The sequence below is a fragment of the Cavia porcellus genome, unplaced genomic scaffold, assembly GCF_034190915.1.
Source record: "Cavia porcellus strain 051 isolate PalLab524CR breed Dunkin Hartley unplaced genomic scaffold, mCavPor4.1 scaffold_1, whole genome shotgun sequence".
Taxonomy (NCBI): domain Eukaryota; kingdom Metazoa; phylum Chordata; class Mammalia; order Rodentia; family Caviidae; genus Cavia; species Cavia porcellus.
Window position 1 is genome coordinate 213,027,313 of NW_026947484.1, and position 22,215 is coordinate 213,049,527.

The following is a 22,215-nucleotide window of genomic DNA, read 5'->3' on the forward strand; positions in this document are numbered from 1 at the left end:
CTATAATCTTACATTCTCCAGAAGATTCCAGCATGATGGTTCTCCTACAGGGGCTTTCTGTCCGGTTGTCCACTCACACCTCTGGGTATTTCTCCCATAAAAATAAACAGTCATGTGGAGAAGATTCAAAATTCACCATTTTCCTCCCCTCCATAAGAAGCACAAAGGCTCAATTTCTGTTTCTTTATCCTTTCTGCTTTACTGAAGGTCTGTGGTGTTTCTCCCCTCTTATATCCTGAAGAATCATTGAGCCCTGTAAACCTTGGGAGATCAAAACCTGATCTTCTGTGCACTTATTTCCAACAGTGAAGACGTGAAAGGTGCCCCCTCCAGGTACAAGGATTTCGCCTAACACTGGAGCTGTGTAAAGAGAAGTTTGGCAGTGCTTAGGTGCCAGAGCACATCCCCAGCCCCAATAAGACCCACATGCTAGCACCAGCCTCAATTCTATGATAATCTCCAGGCAACCAAAAGCCAGCTGCTTAGCAACAGCAGCTGGAAAATCAGCTGCATGTCTCTGTTAGTGCTCTGCTCTGGCCGCCTGGTAAGTACAGGCTGGGGAGGGAGGTACCTTGGGCAGCCACTGCCAGGTACAGCCTCGGCCTTCTGGGCTTAGGTGGGAGCAGCCCAGGAGGAAAGGCTTAGTGAAGATGGCCAGTAGAAGACAGATTATGCAAAAGCTAAAGGAGAAATTCACAGCAGTTACTGGTTGTAATTGCAAGGATGACAGCTAAGCCCCTGTATGGGGTGTCCAAGGCATTTGCCTCTCGCTGTGGTTGTTTCCTCCTGCTGTGGATGCTTTGCCCTTGAAGATATAAGGGGTTTGGCTTTAAAAGCCCTTCAATGAGCATCTCAGCCAATCAGCCAGTCATCTGCATTCACAGGTTCTATATCCAACCGATTGCAAACCGAAAGTATCAAAAAAGAATTGTACCTGTACTAAATATACAAAGAATTTTGTCACTGTTCCCTAAACAACAGAGTACAACAACTATCTATATAGCATCCATGTTATATTAGTATTATAAGCAACCACGAGATGATTTAAAGTATATGAGAGGAGATGTATAGATTACATGCAAATATCGCACTGTTGTATACAAAGGATTCCACATCCACAGATCTTGGTGTCTACAGGGGAAGACGGGGTCCTGGAGCCAATCCCCAGTGGATATGAGCCGTGACTGCACAAAATATTTTGGAGCCTCTAGAGCAGCTCTTTTCCACTGAGCCACACTAAGTACAACAGACATGCTAATAAGGGATTTCGAAATCACTAGTGGAGTTTTATGGAACTCAAGTTTTTCCAGATACTGTAAGGGAAAGAAACAAAAACACAGTATCAGACAGGGTGTGGTGATTTTGGCCCTAGACCAGAGATCAGGCTCTATTATTACCCATTTCTGGGACCTGAGAAGAGAGCTTCCAGTGCCTCTTCTATACCAAGGGACAGAGGCACCTACCAGGTCCCCCCAGCGCTGTTATACAGGGCACATGAGAAAATGTGTATCTAGGGGAGCATCTGCCTCTCTACAGGGCTGCAGTATTAACATGATACATCAAAGTACCTCCCTGAAAAAGGTGCCAAAGTGGATGAAGAGAGACACCGGGGCATGATATTATGAAGCCATAGCTGCTGCATGGCAAAGGCTGCTCGGGTGCGGGGAAAGCTAGCAAGATGTTTATTGACCTTTCGCTTGAAAGCTGGACAGGAGAAAGTATAAGAAAAGCAATTCTTGCTAAACTAGAGGGCTCCTTGGAGACAGCACCCTTACAGTAGCTCTTAACTGGCCTGTGTCCTGAGCCAATTCTATGGATTTTAATTATCCCAGGCTACAGCCATCCCCCAGAGTCACAGATAACCTTAAATTGATGTCAACAGACAGACACTCCTGCCATCTCCATCGATGATCTTTCAACTTGACCTCCCAGAGGAACAGATGCTTATTAGCAACCACATTTGCACCAGGAAGTACACCGAAGAAAATACAGTCCCTGGAGGAAGAATACTCTTATGCAAAAAGGGCTTGTTTTCATGATCACAGGGCAACTGCCCACCTGTAATCTCAGCTGAATTTCAGTTAATCTTCCTCATAAAAGGAAGTACATGGAGATATACTGCTTATAATTCTACCCCCACCACTAAATATCACCAACAACCAGAAACCAGTTAAATGTCTTCATTATCATACATACAAATTAATTCAATCTAAGGAAATAAATATATATCGAACCCTTTCCCTAAACCAGCAGGCTTCACACCAGGAAGAGATAACGAAATGAAGTCAATATTGTGTCTCCTCTAAAAAATCACCCTGAAGGGTTTCAGCTAGTGTCCTCTGCCTGTGTCCCATACTGGCACATGTAGAGAACCAAATCAGCTAGCAGAGTAGCCCAAAACCACAGACAAAAGCTCGGGGCTCTGATCTCTGGCCACCTTGCCTGTTTACCTCACTTTACCACTTGCTAGCTGGGCAGCCTTGGAGTATTGAGCCAACTTCTCAGTGGCTGAGTTTTCTAGTCCAAAAACTGGGTATACAGTAATCAATAACTCATTGGGCTATTGAGGTATGAACAAGCTAATACAAACAAAACCTGTATGACAGTACCTAGCACATAGTGTTCAATTAAAGTCAACTAGTATTGCTTTTTTCTGTTCCTTTTAGGAGAACTTTATTAAATCTTTATGTATGCATCTTTATTTCCCACAAATCTAACTCTAATCCTAAATCAGAACTGATCCCATGTGTGCCATGATAAGAGTCCCAAGGTGACATCCTGTGCTTTTCTCCAACTCCACTCTACAGCCACAGAAGGCTTGGATTTTAAAGGTATTTTGTGACAGCGATCTGTGACCTTGTGGGCCACCTTCCTTTCTTCTCCACACCCCTTTCCTACCTCACATTTTCTCCATGTCCTCTAAAGCCAAAGCCAAACAGCTTTGAGAACCTGCAGTAACAGGGATGGAACAAGAAGCAAAAGCTCTTTAGGAAGAGGAGAGGGAGCTGTCTCCAAATTCAAGTTACAGATGTGATATAAACACACGCACTGTGCTGGTCAGAAGAAAACCTGGAGGCGGGGGTTAGAGGGCAGAAGGTGAACACCTTCACCCACCCTGGCTGTCTGGGGTCTAAAGTGAAACCAAACTATCTCCACACAACAACCTTGCCTTATCAACCCCTCATGGGCTGGCCTCTGGCTTGAACCCTTTCTGGAGTGCTGCCCCACCCAGCTAGGCTACCCTGGCCACTGCCATCTCCTGCCAGTTTTCCCAGGCTGCCTCTAGAGTAGCTGACACATTAGCTAATTGGGTCCACACACCAACCAGCTTCAGCCTACCATGACTCTGCTTCACTCTGCTGGCACAACCCCTTGGCCTGAAGCTGTGCTATCTTTGGATAATGTACATATGTTAAATTATTTTCATCACAAATACAATAAGAGATCATTTTTAAAAATCTGGCAAATTATGTACAGGAGAAAAATAATTCAACACTCTACCCAAAAGCAACAATATTAGTGTTTTGAGCTATTTCTGAGGGCAGGGCCCTGGATGGCGGGATCACGCCATGACCTAGTTTAGCTCCACTTCTCAGTTCTCAGTTCCTACTGAGAAGGATACTCCCTGAGGACAGGCTTTGTTTGACAGCAGGCCTTGCAACTTCTGCAACCTTCTAGGTACCACAGTTCCTCCTAGTAGGACACAGACTAGCGACAGTCACGGAAGTCCTGCTCTTCTCCCTCTCCTCCCCGACTCCCTGCCAAGCTCAGCCCCTTGCAGGCTCCTAAGCCTCACACCCAGCCTTCAGGGGCCACCACAGAGGACTCCAGCCTGCAACCCCTCCCTATATGCACCTTGTACTTCCGGCTGGTGGTCAGATGGGTTTACTACACACAACCATGAGAGCTTTGGGGATCTGGGTTGAATGTGAATGCTCTGGCTTTAAAGTAACTATAGAAACCTACAAATGATTTATATGATAGCTTTTCCCCCTCCAACTGCATTTATTGTCTGAACTCTATCATCCAGGCCTACGTGGCTACACATACGGGTCTTTATAAAAGAGATGCTGCTCCCTCTGCCTGGGCTGTCTAACACTTTTGGGGGGTTCTGGATTCTGTTCTCCTTGCAAAATGTTGAGTTGACTAATAGAGACTCAATCTCAAACATGTACTGCTGTTAACACTGCTTGGTACAATGATCAGAGTTCAGCTAAAAATAAACAACTGAGTTTAAATTTTGGGAAAGAGTGAACATAAAGTCCTATTCCAGACTAGACCAGAGACAAAGCTGAAGCCCACGTTGCACATGCCCCCTTGGGCAGGCAAAAAAATGCAGCACCTGTCCCTTCTCCACACACACAGGAAATTTTACCTGTAGAAATGAGTGTGTGAAGAGCAAGACACTCAGTAACAGGGCTTTACTGTGTTTGGACAGGATGTTCTTCTAAAAGCATAGCCTAAGCTCCAAGATTTTCAACTTAGCTAAAGTAATACTCAATTTAAGAGAACATGGAAACTGTCCAAATAAAACGTTATTACTGCAGGTGCTGCCCAGTAAGAAATTTCCTCAATGCATAAGGAAAAAAAGAACTACCCTCTGCTGACACAAAGACTACCTAGTAGAAAATTTTATGGAAAAAATAAACAGACATAGAAAAGATCAACACAAAATCTACCAGATCCACATCATTCTTCCATGTCTGTAGATTTCCTTCCCCACATGATCTTTTCTCACGAGCTTCAGGCCACCCTCACTTTCTGAGTTCTACTCCCCTTTTGCACAGTAAAGGACAGCTCTTACAGATACATCAGTTGTGTGCCCTGACTTTTCTCCCTGATGACACTTCTGTCTTGGGAAGGTGCAGATGCTCCAGGATACAGGGCATGTAGTGGGACACACTCTCCTGAATTCTTTTTCAGGACTTTTCTAGTCTATTTATGTCTTTAGCCTCCTTGAGATCAAGGGCACCTGTAAGCAAACCAAACCCAGAACCAGGCCATGACTTTGCTCCTCCAGTAAAGGTGTGTGTATCTGCCCGGAGAGACAGACCTAAACTCTCTATCCACTCTAGGAAGCCTCAGTGCCTTCCATTTGTCCTCTATTGGCTTTCTGGTAGAAAAAAAACTTGCTCCTAGAATGCCCCAGGGAACCTATGGCTCTCCTGATGAGAGGCTGAGTTCTTTAGGGTTCACTGGAGCATTAATAAATTCTAAAATAATCAACAGCTGATTCCCACTCTTATTAATATTTAAACCTTTTCTTCTTGCAAATGCATGCAATGGGTCTTAAAGACGTGCTTGGAGGCTAACAACAGATGTGCTGGCCGAACATTTTAAAAATCTATTTATTCCTAAGAAACAAAACAAAAAATAAAGACTCATGGGCACAAAGAATAGCATGCTCTATTCCTCCATCATTTTATATTATTTTGCACTGAACTTCAGATGTAAGAAAAGAACAAAAATCTCTGCATTCTAAAATAACACTATGATAAATCTTTCCAGGAGCATACTTTCTTCAGTTGCTGATAATAATGGACAAATAGAAATCTGAAGAGGTTTCCTACTGGCCATGCATGTGTAACCCAAAAGCTGCATGTTCCTGGACAATCATTCACAGTACTCATTACTTCCTAGATATGCCAAGTCAGTAAGAGCAACATTTGATTAATTTCCCATCACTGAAATACCCCATGAACTCTTAAAAAATTACTAATCTGATTGTAGGTCATTGACTTTAACATGGAAATGAGAATATTATTTGCTGTTGGAAGGCAAATTCCCATCTACCAGTTAATAGGACCAGTGCTTTGTAAAGCAGGCCACTCAGCCAAGTAGCCTCACTCTGCAATCAGGAAATGAGGAAGCCAAAGCCCAGGGTCACATCAGGAGTAGTGGGAGGAGCAGAACTTCTGTCTTGTAAATAAATACCACTTAAGAGTTGCTTGGCTGCAGAAAAGGAAAGCTTAGGAGAAAAGAGCAGCTGTGTATTATGTTTTATTCTTTAAAGGGCCATCAGTGGGGAAGACATGCAGGATTTGTTTTGCAGGGGGTGGGGTGTTAGTATCAGGAATTGAACTCAAGACCTTGTGCTCGCCAGGTAGGCACTTATGCTACTGAGCTATCTCCCTGGATTTTTGGTTGAACTCTAGAGCACTGACTAAATCCTGTGAAGGTGAGAACTGTCGGGGGTGGGCAGTCCTTAGGAGAAGTTTATAATAAGAAGGTATATTCTGCAAAAGAACGGGCTGCCTGCTCTTTGATGAAGGGAGCTCACAAACCAGGCTCTTCAGACATACCCTTCTTTGGTGTGAAGACAAAACCAGCAGCTAAAACTTGATCATCACCTGCAACAGGAAGACTTCTTCTGGATTCGAGTCAGAACAGGCCAGATCTTAAACACAACTGATGGTTGGGATCTCTGGGAATGTTTTTAGATGAAGATAATTTAAACCAGTGGATGGAAACATGCTTGAGAATAGGTAACTTTTAACTCTCCATATGAGCCCTCTGATTAAATAAATGGAGAATCACTAATAAAGATCTGTGACTCTCATGTTTTTAGCCATGACACACAGCATGAAAAATGTAGTAAACAAAGTCAGAATACACCTATCTGTATACAGCAGAAAAGTAGTTTCATTAACCAATTGTTGCCCTGATGCATGATGAACTTGGATATATTATTTTCATGTTCTTTTAGAAAGTTAATTGAGACTAAACTCATTTCACAATCTGACATCATTCTGTAAAAAGCTGAATTATGTCTAAGAACCCAAACAAATAGAAAGCAAAGGTAGGGAAAAAAAATAGTAAAATAAAGGAACTGTGACATGTGGTGTGGTTTTCTAGGTACAGAAGAGGAGGGACCAAACAAAAACTTGAAGGCAGTGAATACTCATTCAAAACACAAGTATGCGGAGTTGGTAGCCAGAATTTAAAAACATCATGAGTAGGCAGTTACTGAACACTTTAGAAGCCAAACAGCTGAGAAAATCTCTATGCACAAGAGTTATCTTCCCTTGGAGAGCTCTGGAGAGGCAGCAAAGATCAGACTAATCTCCGCAGCTTAATTATACTAGCAACTGAAAGGGTGTGTGTGTGTGTCTGTGTCTGTCTGTGTCTGTGCATGTTTTCCTTTGCATCTGCATTATTATTGAAGAAAATGGTTAATTTAAAATGCAGTGGAACTTTCCCAGAGCTCAGTGTGCTCCATCACCCTGTGGCGAAGGAGGATGCTGCACCGTGGGCACCGGTGGAAAGGCTGTGGCCATGGTGCCCTTTGTGGGAGAGGTGAGGTCTTCAAGGGCAGCTAAGGACAAGCAGGTGCCTCACACTGCTGAGGGTGAGAAGGAAGCTGTGTGCTTTTCTCACGCCTGCTTTTTATCACCTTAATTCAGGTTCTCTTTGCTGCAAGCCTGGGTTACTAAAATGAAACAGAGGGCAAAGTGCTAAACAAGTTTCCTACATGTTAATATGCACGTGCACACACACACACACACACACACACACACACACACACACACATCACCAAGATCTTGAGAGGCAGATTGTGATTCCGTGGCTCTATGGTGGGGCCAAGACTCTGCACTAAACCAAACCCCAGGTGACTTGGGCATGGTGGGCATTTGATCACACTTTGAACAGCAAAGACCTAGATTTTGACATCAAGTACTATAGACTGGGATTTGAATTTCTACCACTTTCTTTTGGAACCATTTTTAACAACCTTTATTGGGATGAGGTGGGGGTTCCTTGGATGAAGGTTATAAACAGGCAGATTACTTTTCTTCTCTGAGCTCAGTCTCTGTAGACAGAAAAGCACTGTCTCCAGCAGTAAAATTCCCCTCCCCTGTACTGTCTTCTCCCCTGCAGTCCTGAAATGGGGTCTCTCCCTCCACTTCCCCCCACACTCCTCCCCACCAGCTGCTTCGTCTTTCTAGCCAATGCAGTGCTATTTGGCTTCTGCCTGTGACTTTCCCTGACTGCTGTCCTCCAGAGCCACAGGGTTCATCAGTCTCATTCTGACCTCAATTCTCATTCTGACCATTCTAGAATACTCAGGACTAGTAAGGACTTTGTTCTTTTTTATTTTGTTTTGTGTTTTTGAGTAGGGCCTCACCATATAGTTCAGACGAGCTCTGAGCTCGCTGTATAGCACAGGCTGGCCCCAAATGCACAGCAACCCCCTCCTGCCTCAGCCTCCAGAATGCTGGGATTACAGGTCTGTACCAACATGCCCAGCTCATTTGTTTTTAAAATGCTCTTCAGTTCAGGGATCAGATCACATTCCTAGGTTTTATCCCCTGCTCCTCTGGCCTGTCCTCCATCTGCTTTTAAGATTTTCTTCCCCTGCCCATCCCATGAATTTGGGGCTTCCTCAGGTTCTGTCCTGAGCTTGGTTTTCCAGAAGATTGCTACACACACTTCCTAGACCAGCGCTGGCATACCTTTAGAGCTTTCAATGATACAATTAGTCCATTGTGCCATGCATGTCATAGGTTTGCCACCTAGACTGTCCTAGACTGTCATGGCTTCTAAATTATGAATATACAGAAAATTCTCACATCTCAACCTGGTGCACACAGATCCAGGAAGTGACAGCCTTCTGAACAATATGTCGCCAACATCCAGCAAACTCCACAAGTCCAAACAGAACTCATTACTTTTTCTGATGTTCCCACATTCAATCACAGGAGCCACCACCTGCTCATCATATTAGCTATTCTAAGTACTCTGACATTTACCCTCAACCTGCCTTGCATTTTCTTTTAAATTAACAGATGAGTTTTTCTTCTTCCTAATTATACTGCAAACACCTTCGTGCCCTCACAGCACCTAGCATGATATACCATATGTGTGGGTGTAATTTAAGTCACCAAAAAAGTATTTCAGGACTGGAATGTGAATTACACTTTGCTGCACATGCAGGGAAAACCGTATCCACTAACAGCTCTTGGCATTGTTAATGCTGTCGATCTGGGAAGAAAAGTACTAGGCTCCATTAAGTATGTAGACCACAGGGGCTGGGGATTTAGCTCAGCGGCATAAGCACCTGCCTTGCAAGCAGGTGGTCATGAGTTCGATCCCTAGTACTGATAAAAAAAAAAAAAACCAAGTATATAGACCACAAATAAAATCTCAATAAATTGTGCATGAAGGGAAAAGGCAAAAAAAAAAAAAAAAAAAGCTGGGTGATTCTTGTTTTGCTGGGACTTAAGGAATAGACGTAGAAGTCTTAGCTGACTAGCCTCGTCAGAGAAGTCCTAAAATCATCATGGAAGAAAAATAAACACTGTGTTGTACTACAGTGTGTCTCTCTATACACCTGGCTCCTCTCACTGACTGAACAAACATTCAGATGACATAGACAATGTCTACAGGTCATATCCCCAGCAACCTGGACTGTGCTGTTCTATGTATGCTTTGTTCAAGGGAGTTAATGAGTAGATGGACAGCTGGACAGAAAAACAGGCCTACTGATGCCAAAGTACGTCCTTCAGTCAGAGACCCTAAAACTAAGGTGGCACAGACAGCTCAGGTTAAAAATGTCTAGCAGATCCCCAGAGAGTCACTTAACCCAAGAAACGCAAGGTCCTCAAGCTCAGAAGCAGGGAGTCTGGCTAAAGCCAAGTCGTATGCAGCTGGCTAAAAGGAACCACACTGCCCAGGAGCATCTCCCCACTGTCTGACAGTTCATTCTCCTCATGCCCCATTCAAAGCACTATGTTCTCTAGCGATCTGGAAGTTAGAGAAGCCACACTTGGTGGTGTACTTGTCTAGCTCCCTCATTAAATTGAGTGGCCCCTAAGCACCAATTCCAAACATTTATCCAATTTCACCATGTTACTACAGTGTCCCCAAAGTGGCCCAGTAAAGTGTATGCTTGACTTCATCAGGTTCTTCCTTCTGGATTATCATGTGGGTGGTTGGTGGCCCCAGAGAGGCATCTAGGCAGCAGATTGCAAATGTACACATGGCTTCGTTCCAGGTCCCATAACTAAGTCTATTTTGTCACTTCCAAAGCCCTCACTTCATGGACCCCCCTCTTCGTTGCAGCTTTTTCTTAGAAATCTACTGTTAGAGGCCCTCGGGTTCCACATGGCTGAAGCCAGAAGCCAAGAATAGGTCCAGCCAGTTCCAGGGAATTTTTCCTATAAGATATGCACATGAGGTTCATTTCAAGCTCCCTGCCACTTCATGCCACCTGCAAAGCCTGCCTCTCTCTGTCCCCAGGGAGGCTCCTTCTCGGCTCCTGAATTATCTCAATTGCCAGGAGTTGTTATCTCTTCCCATCCCAGGCAGGGCCCTGCAGCTCATGGCAGAACCCCAGCTGCAAGTCTCCTGGCAGGAAGTACCCTTCCTCCAGAGTGAAGGCAGGGTGGCCCAGGGAGGTGGCCACCTTCTTCCTCTTCTCTCTCTCTCTCTCTCTCTCTCTCTCTCTCTCTCTCCTTCTTCCTACCTGGGTTCACCTTCAAGCTACTTCCTGGCCTCTGCAGGTGAACAAGGCAGGGCCTTAGAGCTAGTGTTTCTTATGATTAGCAATGTAGCTCTATCTAGGACACTTAATAGCTGCTGCTTGAGATACCATCTCTGCCTATCTTTCACAGTATTATAAAGATCCAGTGAGATGTGAAAAGATTTTGAAAAATGCTTGCCATTAAAACTGGTATTACCGCTTTGAGTATTATAATCCACTAGTCCAACCAGAAGAAAGAAAAGCCCCTGAAACACATTTGTTGCTTTAAACCTGGTTACCAAGATGCTTAGGAGATATCCTCCCAGGTCCCTGGCAAGCTGAAAATTCCTATGTTCCTCTAGTTTCTTTTCCATCCTAAATTAAAACAAGAACACAACAGAACACCAGCAGCAGCAGCAACCAGTAGCAGCCACAGCCACTGACACATCAGCATCTATTAAGACTTACACCTACTGCTGCCCTTAGCTCACGACAGTCTTAACTAGCAAGCACAGAAACCATAATTGTGTCCATGTTTCTTTTCTGTGGTACTAGAAATCAAATCCAAGGCTTTATACTAGGCAAGTGCTCTGCCACTGAGCCAAACTCTAGGTCTGTCTTTATTATTTACATTTATCAAAATGAAAAAATTAAACCTTGAAAAAACTAGCATAATGGAGGTACCAAGTGGCAGTACAGGACTAAACACAGGCCCAATGTGACTCCCCTGTCTGCTACATCAGGACTCCTCCATCTTCCTGGAAGCCAGGTACCATTAGCAGCCGAGTTACCCAGTTAATCCAGGGGCAAGCAGGATTCTAAGAGCCTCAGAAAGTCTCAGAAATTCCTAGAGACTGCGAGTGGTCACTCGATCCACCCATCCTTCTGGTCCCTTCTGGCAAGGTTAACAAAGCATATTCTTTAAAAGCAATTTCTCATTGGGTCCCCAGTGTGGCCAGGAACAGGAACCACACGAAACCCCAAAATAAACAGTCATGGCTGCTTCAAGCTGTACTTGAGACCCAGTCACCCACTATCCTAAGAGACTGCGATGGAGCACCTCACAGAGCTTCTAAGCAGGTGGAACACTCCCCATCTGCACCACCCGCTCCACAGCTCACATCCTCAGTGACAGCCCCCTCCACACACACTCCTGCCTGCCATGGTGGGGCAGGTTGTGTGATGAGGTGTTTATGAGAAAAAGACTTCTGGAAAGAAAGTACTCAGCTCATCCTAATGTTACTGATAAGCATCTTCCTAGGATTTAAGGCAGATGAAATTTGGAAAGAGAAACCCTTTCAGTTGCAATTGCCAACAATGGTCTCTGGGTAGAGGCAGCATGGCCTCCTGGTTTGGCTCATGTGTGGATCCAGCCACCCTCAGGGAGAAGCTGCTCAGAGTAGTTCTCCCAGTGCCCCAGCGCAGCCCAGCAGTGGTGGTCCCATTTTTATTTCACAGTGGGCATCATCTTTGCCCTGTTTCCCACAACCCTGTCTCCCATTTTCCCTCTGCACAACCAAGTCACTCCACAAACACTCCTTTGGAGTCTTCTCTCAGCAGAGGCCTCATGCTGAATCATCTCCTGCATGACAGAACCAGTGTGGGACCCTGTCCTGCACAGCCAGGATGCCCACTGAACCCTGGTGCTTGCAGGTGCATCTCCTCACATGGCTATGTTCTCTTGCACTCAGGAACCTTCCTTTGTTCCCCTTCACCCCTGCCTTGCTATCCTTCAAGAGGCAGAGAGGGGCAATGAGAGGCTCTAGGGTTTGCCAGGCGCTCACTATAGGAAAGACAGTGCTGGACTCATCTAGCGCTTGTAACAGACCTTCAAAGCATCAAAGCAGAGGATCTGAGACATTGAAAACCCACCCAAAGAGCCCAGCTGAAGACTTGAATCCTAGCCCACCTCTGTGCTTCCAGATCACTCTTCCTGCTGCCCAGCTTGTACCCCAATGTAGCACTAGGACAGAGGAAGCACATGCCACATCTCTCTGCATGGCAAATCTTTCCAGGGCAAACTCTTGGCTCGACACTTTTAACACTCCTCACCACCACCAGCTTCCTAGTCTGGAACTGTGTACCCAGTCCCTGGGCTCAAGACCAATTGGTTCACAGTGACAATGACCTCAGAGACAATTTTACGAGAGGTTCTACTTGTGCATGACAATTTTTTTAAACAGCAATTTAGTAATGACATTCTTGGAATCATTAACTATAAATGGAACCACAATTTGATCTTCTTAGGTGTTTTGGTCTGCTTTGGTTTTTAAGTACCATATAGCCTGAGTTTAGGTGCCTGCTCACACATTCCTGGGCACTCAGCTGGGGCCAGGTTTACTGGAAAGGACCATTTACAGAAATGCCACTCTGACACTTCTACCTTGCACACAGGCAGAAGTGTGATTCCAGTTCTATTTAGGGAAAAGTGCAGTAGACTGTCTCCATGGCAACCTCAAGCAGCATGCAGAATTAGAACCTAAATAAGGATTGGGGAAAATTAAGTTGTGGTTAACCATGTGTCTGTCCCACCTGGTCAAGGACAGTGGCACGGAAAGCCTGTATGAAAAAAGGAAACAGCAGGGTGACCTGTAGGTGATGTCCCAGGAACAAGTCCAACAAGCAAGCCTTGTCCCACAGACTCCTGAGATGGCCTTTCCAAATGCCTAGCACTGGAATGTGAGTTCCCTGGAAAAAACATTTGGGGGGGGGGGAGAAAGAGAAAGAGAGAAGGAAGAATGGAGGGAGAGAGCACGAGAGAGACTGAATAATTTAAAACTCTCTAGCTTGTCTCCCTACGAGTATTCCCAGCTAGGCACCTTAAGAACAATATAACCAATATCACTTTGGGAACAATCTTAAGAATCTTACTCTGTGTGGAATCACAATGCCCGGAACAGGGTGTGGGGCAGCATCAGCGAGTCTGCAGCACTGTCAAAGCTGAATCTAAGAAGGAAGAAAACATCCATCCTACCTCTCTCACCACAGCCTTGCAATCTTAACAAGCTCCATCTGAGCCTTAGTTTCCCAAGGACAATCATCTTTCATCTCATAATTGCATTTTGAGAATCAAACAAGATAATGGCTGTGAAAGTGCTTTGTAAAACAAAACATAATCCACAAATGGAAAGGAGTTCTACTAGTATCATATTATTAATGAATGTGGGATTTAATGCAAAAAAGGGGCATTACTAACGATGACATTATTTTTGCAAAACAGTTCGGTGTTTTTCTCTGCCAGACTTTTTCTAAATTCCAGAAGACAGTGAAAGAAGTTGCCACGGTTGGCTGGCTTCAAGGTCAAGGCTCAGTCATGCATTTCTAGGTGGCACAAATAGTGGCCAATCGATTGGACACAGGAATCAGAGTGCTAAGTAGAAAAGAGGCCTGACCAGAGGGCTACAGGTCCTGAAGAAGGAGGAAGCAGACATGAATCTGCCTGCATCACAGCCTTCCTGCTCCCTCCTCTCTGGGTTTGCTCATCCTGGAAGATAATTCTCCTCACCCAGAGGAGCCACAGCAGCCCACTGCCCTAGTGGTAACTCACTAGCCTCACCCAGCCTTGTGCCATCTGGCTGGTGCTGGGAAACCTCGAAGCGTGAGAAGGAAAGGAGCCCTACCACACAGGATTGATGGCTCTTCCAGGGAAAGACATGCTGGCTGTGCCAGTGTGTCCTCTGGGCCCTGGCTACCCAGACGAGGCCTATGAACAGCTAGGAGCTGGTTAGAACTGCAGAAACCATGGCCACAAGCTTACCTGCTGTGTCAGAGTCTGGCCTGTGGCAATAAGGTCACCAGTGTGCACATCAGAGTTTGAGAAACAGCACTGCTCTGGGACCCAAAAGCTCTGGGGAAAGGGAAGAGACCCCAGGAGGCTGATAGTGAGCTCTCCACCAGGGTTGGTCCAAATGAGTTCTCACCTCTTAAATCCATTAGTAAGAAACCAGCCTAGTACACAGTTTTCACCCCAAAGCCAAGAGGGGAAGATCGGCCCCTTTAAGCACTAGTGTCCTTTTCCTATTGCCCAGGCTTCAGTGTGTGAAAAGTATAGCTCTCTAGTGCTAAGTGTCCATCCAAAGGGTAAAAGGGCAGAGGGGGCCACTTCACTCCTGCTTCCTTAGCCCTTGGGAGCAGACAAGGCCTTCAAGTCTTTAAACCCCACAGCCTTGCCCCCAGGCCCTGCAGAGCTATTCAGTGCTGGCCCACAATGCCTTCCTCCTCCACAGGACCTTGGGCCTGGCTGCCTCCTCAACACTTACCTCTCCTCAGCATCTAGATGTTATTTTATCTGTTCAGCTCCCTTCATCCGCTACCTGGAAAGCAGGCCCACAAGGCCAAGCACAAGCCTGGAAAACTAAAGAAGATGGAGAGTAAATGGGGACACCAAGAAAGGCCACAGGGCTCAAAGGCAGTGCCTTCCCCTCTGTACGTGGTATGTCCACGGGTCTTGGTTTCCAGCCCATTCCAGCAAGCAGCTACCAGCACTGAGAAAATCTAAGGCCTCCTGTGCTTCCCCTGTCTCAAAAGGGCAGTGACCTTTCCCCCCAAATCCCAGAAATTCCAAGATGACAAAACAAGACCGAGTCCTGGGCAGATGGGAGACACTGTTTGAGACAAGGAGTTTTGTTTTTTATTAATACCATACTGATAGATGGCACTGTTCTTAGCACTTGGCAAACATTCTCCCATCAAACCCAAATGAAGTTATGCAGCAGGTACTCTGCATAACTGTCCACTGCAGGACAAAGCAACAAAGACTCAGAGTGAAGGAATTTGATTCCAGTCACCCAAGCAGTAAGGGGGCACTCTGCTGGGCTCTGGCAGGGAGCCCATTCCCCTCACGGCCTCTTACTGCTTTATCTCTGGACAGAAGAATCCATACAGGAATGACCATAGAGAGTGGCTCCGGGAGACACGCCAGGTGTGGGACAAGGGGGCCAGCTGGGCTGCGTGCACACATGCGCACCCACACACACACCTGGGCTGTCTCTGCTGCACAGAAAGGTATCATACAGCACTGAAGCACCTGCTCTGTCCACCTGCCTCCTTGTCAGGGCCAAAATCAGTCTAGACCATGTTCCTCCAGTTCCACAGCAGAGTCATCACCAGAAGCTCTGTGTCCTTAGGCGCCAAACCCACACAGTCCAGCCCATTCAAACGCCTCTGCAATGTTTAACTTGCCTGCTTCTAATTCCTGACAGTCACTCAACAGGGGGCTGATTTGTCTCTCCCTTTGCCAACTGCCAGTCCACTTAAAATCCTTTTACTCTCAGGTGCTCTGTGACATTTAAGGTTTGTTTTCCTCTTCTCTCTAGTTCTTTCCTTTATTGCTGATCTTATCACATCAGCAGTCCTGCTGTTTTACCTTTGGCTTTTTGGAAATGTGATGTGCCAGGAGGTCCTCTGACTCCTTTTCTCCCAACTTCTCTCCTCACGTGGGCCTGTGCCAATTTACTTTACTGACAGAGCCCCGCCTGACACCCTACAGAGTCACTGTCTGTGTTCCCAGTCTCCACTTGGCCAGGGCCTGGGCTGACAAGCAGAGGCCAACACAGTCTCTTGGGAAAGGGTGACAGGCAGAGGCCCTGCAAAAGTCTGCCCAGTCACGTGAAGGGTGTAACCAGTCTCCAGGGAGGTTCTGGGAATCGGACGAAAGTTCCAAGCAGTGCGGGCAAGCCTAGCCAGCCATCTCAGAAGCCACTAGACTAATGACAACCAAGCTGCTGCCTGACATTGGGGCTGGTAGCTACAGACCAAGTCCTTTGCTCTGGCTGCTCCACAGGTGAGGCACACAGAGGGAGGAGCACATTCCTGTGCTGAGGCAGACACAGCTTCAACCAGCAGAGGGTGAGACCAGGGGAGAAGCCTGGAACCATAGCAATCAGGCGTACATTTGGAATTAGAAGGGAGACGCCCTACAAGAGCACCAGGCATCTCGCCCTCTTCCTACCTCGACTACAGTGAGCCTGGTACAGTGTCACACAGAGAAAGGGCTTGCTTTGGTTTCACTATAGACTTTTACTGAGTAAATATAGTTTTAAATCTTTGGAGTATCTCAGGGCAATTCTGCAGCTGGAGGTTTGTAGGGGTTTATTAACCCAATTGCCTTCAGCTTCCTGCTTTCAGCAATCTGTTCTGGCACAGATTGGATTGGCTTGGCAGTGGCCCACCCCAATCACAGCTGCCTGTGCCCAGCAGGCAGTGTAGCCACCCAGAATTAGCACATTCTGCCTAGCATTGACACAGATGACCAGGAGACACTGAGAGGTTCAGGGGTCTCTGCTCTTCACCTTGGCTTTGACAATCATTTAGCAGACGCCCCTCCCCTCCTTGAGCAACATGTCTTGTTGTGAGGCACTAGAGAGAAGGCAGACAGCAATAGGCTTTGGGTCCAGCTAATTAGCAGGAGAACTGATATGAGAGCCCAGCATGCTAGCACAACGCCAAGTCTGCTCCCAACCCAGACATGCTGGTGGGGGAGGAAGGCCAAAGTGCACCAGCACTATAAACAGCCAGCCCCCATACCTGCGTGAACACACACACGCCCATCCCTTCCCACTGTCAGCCTCCTGACTACAGATCATCATGGAAATTATTTCCCATGGTGGAAGCCACATCCCATCCAGTTAGTAGCCAAGTCCTGAGAACTGACCTAGGTCGACAGTTCAGGTGGACATGTGTGTTCACACACTATCAACGGTAGGAGCCAGGCTCTAACCACCCTTTAACCACCTCCTGCCTTCACATTAGGGCAGAGTTTTACTACTTGCCTCTACCTTCCATCTCCCTTTGTTCACCCCGGCACCAGCAGAGGCTCAGATGGGGCTCTGGCCAGTGAAAACCTTAGTCTGCCCAGTTGTCAAGAACACACACAGGACTCCAATGTGTTAAGCTGTGCTTTACTAGATGGCAGGATGTTTTAGCTGATTATCAAAGACACAGTCTACTATGGCCCATCAACAACCAATTTGGTCCCTGGAAAATAGATTCCAATTCCCTCAGCACTAGTCTCCTAGCAATCAGTTCATCAATATACATAATGTTTAGAAGCTGGGTATTGATTGTGGAAACTAATGGACTCATCATTCAGGGTCCAGCGTGGCCTCTGGAATAGAATTTTATTGGAGTGCCCTTCTCTTCCCACTACCAGACTCCCAAACTGGGTTAGGGTGGGGGGTGCTGGAGAGCAAGCGAGGGGGATCCTGGGGCTTGGCCATAAATCAAAGACACGCATGACCCTGGGATGGTGCCAGCCAGTGTGAAGTAGCCTATAATCCTGCCTGCCCCCAGCATCACTCTGAATTAACAAGGAGCTGCTGTTGCCATAGGAAACAGAAAGCATGAGCAGTGTGATTAACATTGGCAGCAGCCGGTGAGTGCCTGTTGTCACTGTGCCTGAAGTGATTCACAGCCCCCACCTGTGTCCATGCAGTGGTCAACAGAAGCCTCACATTCCCCATAAACTCCATGTCCTGACCCATGTACACAGCACCCTTAGCCAAGGCCCAGCACACCCAATCACAGCACAGAGCAATGTCCAGCCCCACCCTCACAGGTCCCTGCTGTCAGGAGCACAGTGCCACATAGGGCTGGGCCAAAGGTGGCCTCCTGGGGCATAGAGAGCAAGTCATAGAAAGAGAAGTGCAGCTGGGGCAAGCTGCCTGGTGCTCCAGCAAGTCAGAGCGAAGGAACCTTTCCAGAAAGAGATCAGTTGATTCTTTTTCCTCCTGAGGAGATCACTGAGCAGGGCTCACTTGCAGTAAGTTTGGCCATAGGGTAATCATCACTATACGTGGAGCTAAGCCATTTCACTTCTTGGCAGGAAAGGAAACGCCCACAGCTTCAGTGCCCACACCAACCCTGTCTCTTTTCTCAAAATGCTCATCTCATCCAGAGTCAGTGTAAATATATATGCATGGCTTTTTCAACCATTGTTTGTTGTCTCTTACGGTTTAAATTTCAAAGTGTTAAGAAACCCTATCCTTTTTCCCCCTCATTGAAGTCTGCCCTAGATGGACACGTGCCCACCATCACAGTGGCCATCACAGCAAGAAACGAAGTCACAGTGCCTTTAGTTTACAGACTTCAGCATTCATGTGCAAGTGTTTCTTTCCATGAAACTAAAAGTTAGCATTTTTAAAAGAATCCAAAACGCTGAAAAGCTTTTAAGGCAAAACTTTTCATCTTAACATTTTTTATGTGAGCCACAGAGAATATTAGGCAGGCTACAACTTCTTATATAGAAGCTCTCCCCAACTGCACTAGATATGACAGTGGGGCTGGATATGCAAGTTGGGCAGGGAAAGTGCTTAAGTGTATTAAAGCTATCTCCCCAGAGGGAGGGTCTGAGCTGTCCAGAACTTGGAACTACTATGCTGTTTTGCTTTGTACATTTTAATTCACTTTCTGGTCTGTGTGTCTAAGCTCCCCAGACATTTTGCATGAGGTTGCCAGATTTAGAAAATAAAAATATAGGCTGCCCAGTTAAATTTCAGTTCCAGAAAAACAATGAGTAGTGAGTTTTGGATGAGTATATCCCATATAATATCCGGATCCTCATACTGAAAAACGATATTGGGGTTGATTTATCTGGGTGCTCTGTATTTTACCTGGCAATCCCAGACCTGCCAGCTCTTTGAGTTTTGCATTTTCTCATTGTCCCAGCTACTACAACCCAGGGCTCTGTCCCAGTGGGAAGCCAAACCTTACTATTAACACAAAATCTTTCTCCATATCTCTACAGAAGAAAAGGAATGACACGATATCTTTTTTAAAGCCTGGTTATGTGTCTGTTAATATAGTGGGGAATACTTTTGAACTGAAGTAGCCCTCAGATATTTTATTTCAGACTGGTATCTCCTGAAGGACCACTCGTTCACTGGCTTCTTTAAACGAAGTCCCTCTGATGTCCTCCTAATCGATTTTGGGCATTCAGATCACTGAACATATGACTATTGTAGTGACGTGAACTAAAAACACTCAAATAAAATCACTTATGCTAGCATCTTTTCCAGCTCAGGTATTTGGGACTCTTATGCCTGCAGGATTTTTTTAGAAAATGGCATGGAGTTTTGATGGAATAAGCAGGACACGTCCGGTACGTACGCCCATCTGAGAAAAATCACTGTGAACATCACCCTAAGAAAGGTCTGAGAAGCCTAGCAGCAGTTGCTTATTCAAGTACAATCCAAACTTTTTTTTTTGATACCAGGCATCAAACTCATGACCTCATGCTTGCGAGGCAGGCACTTATGCCACTGAGCCAAATCCCCGCCTTGTACAATCCAAACTTACTTGGCCACCAAGCCCACTGGCCTCCATGTCCCCCTTCTAATACCTATTAATTCCACAAGGAACATTGTGGCTGTAAGGAACACATGTACACCTCTCAAAAATAATTAACCCTTGAGTTAATGCTTCTCTCCACATGCAAGTTAAAGTCTAGAGACCCAAATGCTCCAGGAATTCTTCCTAACCCAGGCCTAGAGCTGTTCAATCATGGTATTCCTTCAAGGCTTGATCCAAGTCCTGCATCTCCACATTCCCCTCTCCTCTCCAGCCCACACTACTCTCTTACTTGCTTGTTTCGGTGATATTTCATTTAGCAATAATTCCCAGCACACATTTTGTCCTGCCCCCTCAGGATGTAACCCAAATATTCTGATTCAGTTCTTTTTCTATTGTCTGTGTACTTCATTCCTCCGTTTTTTGGCTTCTCATACAGACTTGGGGACAAGACTCTGCTACAAGGTGGGCTGGGGATCAAGTGGGTCTTTGCAAGTGCTTACAGACAGAATGTATATTCTTGCACCCATGTTCTAATAATTGCAATTCTCAGAAACAATGGATCAGTTTTCTAAAAGGGGCATGAACCGGCTTCCCTCCTGGACAAGGAAAGAGGATTAATCTTGAAGTTGGCTGCTGGGACACACATTGTCTACATCTCCCATCAGTCTCTACCCCTGCAAGGACCCCAATTCAACCAATTCAGTGAATTCAGTGGAAATAGGAAAGATTTGAGAGGGTTGAAGACTTTCAAGGGAGTGAAATAATTGCTTAGTTTGTAGATCAAAACTCCCAAGGATTATGCAATCTACAGCCTAGAAATTCTAATAATTTCCATTTTTCCATTTGGCAAACACCACTTTGCTATCCTAAGGCAAAGACAGCCAGGTACTCTTATAAAGAACATTACAAAATGACCTATTCTCAAACTCTGAGGTCACTGTACTCTTATTTAATGTGGCTGGCTGGACTTCAAGGTTTTATAAACATGGTGCTGTAAGCTTCATTTTGAAAAAAAGGCCATTGCAATACAGACTTCTAACTCTTCAATTGCATTTCCAAATTCTTCAGGGAGCTCTGACTTTAAAGAAAAATCTGACCAATAACAGGCAAGACTTGAAAACACTTAATGAAAAATCTAAATCCACTGCACAGATCGACTATGTACACATTTCACTGTCCCAGAGGAATATTTCCTTCCATCTTAAGTCCATTATAAAACAATCATCAATCTTCAAACTCAGACTTTTAAATACATAACCTTGGTCTCTAAGGTGATATAGACTAATCTGCTAAATGATAATATATCAGGAATCAACAGATTTTACAAAACAATTATCTTCTAAAATGCATAAAAGTCTTTCCAAAAAGGCACAGGGCAAACTTTATTAGATTTAGTTCTTGAAAATTTTAAATGGCAAACATGGCTAATACATAAACATTTGGTTATCAGTAAGAAATTTTCTGATATTCTAAAACACTAATGCCTTGATTGTCCCCATGTCAACACCTAGCAACCAATTAGGGAACCTCAAGAGGGTCACGGTCATTTTGTAAGCACAATCTGTAGCAAGTTCTGAATCTCAGCAACCTCAATGAGATGTCTGGTAAAATGGAGTTCAACTTATTTATGTAGGGTTTGGTAGATCAAATCATTTCTAGTCACTCAAGACTTATCCTACATTTCAACTTTTTCTAACTTGATAGTATCTCACAAATTTAATGACACAAAAATAGAAGGGAAGTTTTATACAAGGTATACTTGAAATAAACTCACATCTAATACCATACCCAGTTATGAAAAAATTTAAAACATTACTCCTGAAATCATACCTAAGGCCAGAATGGCCACATCTCCCACACCTACCCAAAATGATTCTGGAAATTTCTTCTAGAGGCATTAGGCAAGTAGAATAAATCAAAAATGCAAATTGGAAAAGTAAAAGTAATTCCTATCTGCAGATGGCATAATATTACACATAGAAAATAATGATTATTTTCTATTTGGCTCTTAATTTATATTTGGATTTCTTGTATAACAGAAATCTGTTTGTGCAGCTGATTTCATTTACCATTTTGATCTTAGGGTGCATCCATTTTCCCACAAATGACTGAAGTTTATCCTTCCTTATGGCCCAGTAGTACTCCACTGTACATAAATGCCACATTTTCTTTATCCATTTATGTGTTGCTGGGCACATAAACCACTTCAGAAAACTAGCTTTTGCGAACTATGCTACTATGAACATGGATATACATGTATTATTATGAAATGTCTTTTACTATTTGGAAAGATATGTAAAAGACAAAATAGCTGGGTCAGATAGAACTTCTGGTATAAGCTTTCTGAGAACTCTCCATACTGACTTTTGCAGTGACAGTTCTAGTTTACATGCGCACCGACAGTATGGAAAGGTTCCTATTTCTCCACACTATTTCTTATTATTTGATTTCTTGATTGTAGCCAT

The 22,215-nt window shown here is 45.0% G+C and overlaps 1 protein-coding gene across 2 annotated transcripts in view; it reads right to left on the reverse strand.

The window, feature by feature from the left end:
* Positions 1-22,215, reverse strand: part of Prkce (protein kinase C epsilon) — a 463,885-nt gene that overhangs the window by 211,388 nt on the left and 230,282 nt on the right. The window lies entirely within an intron of this gene.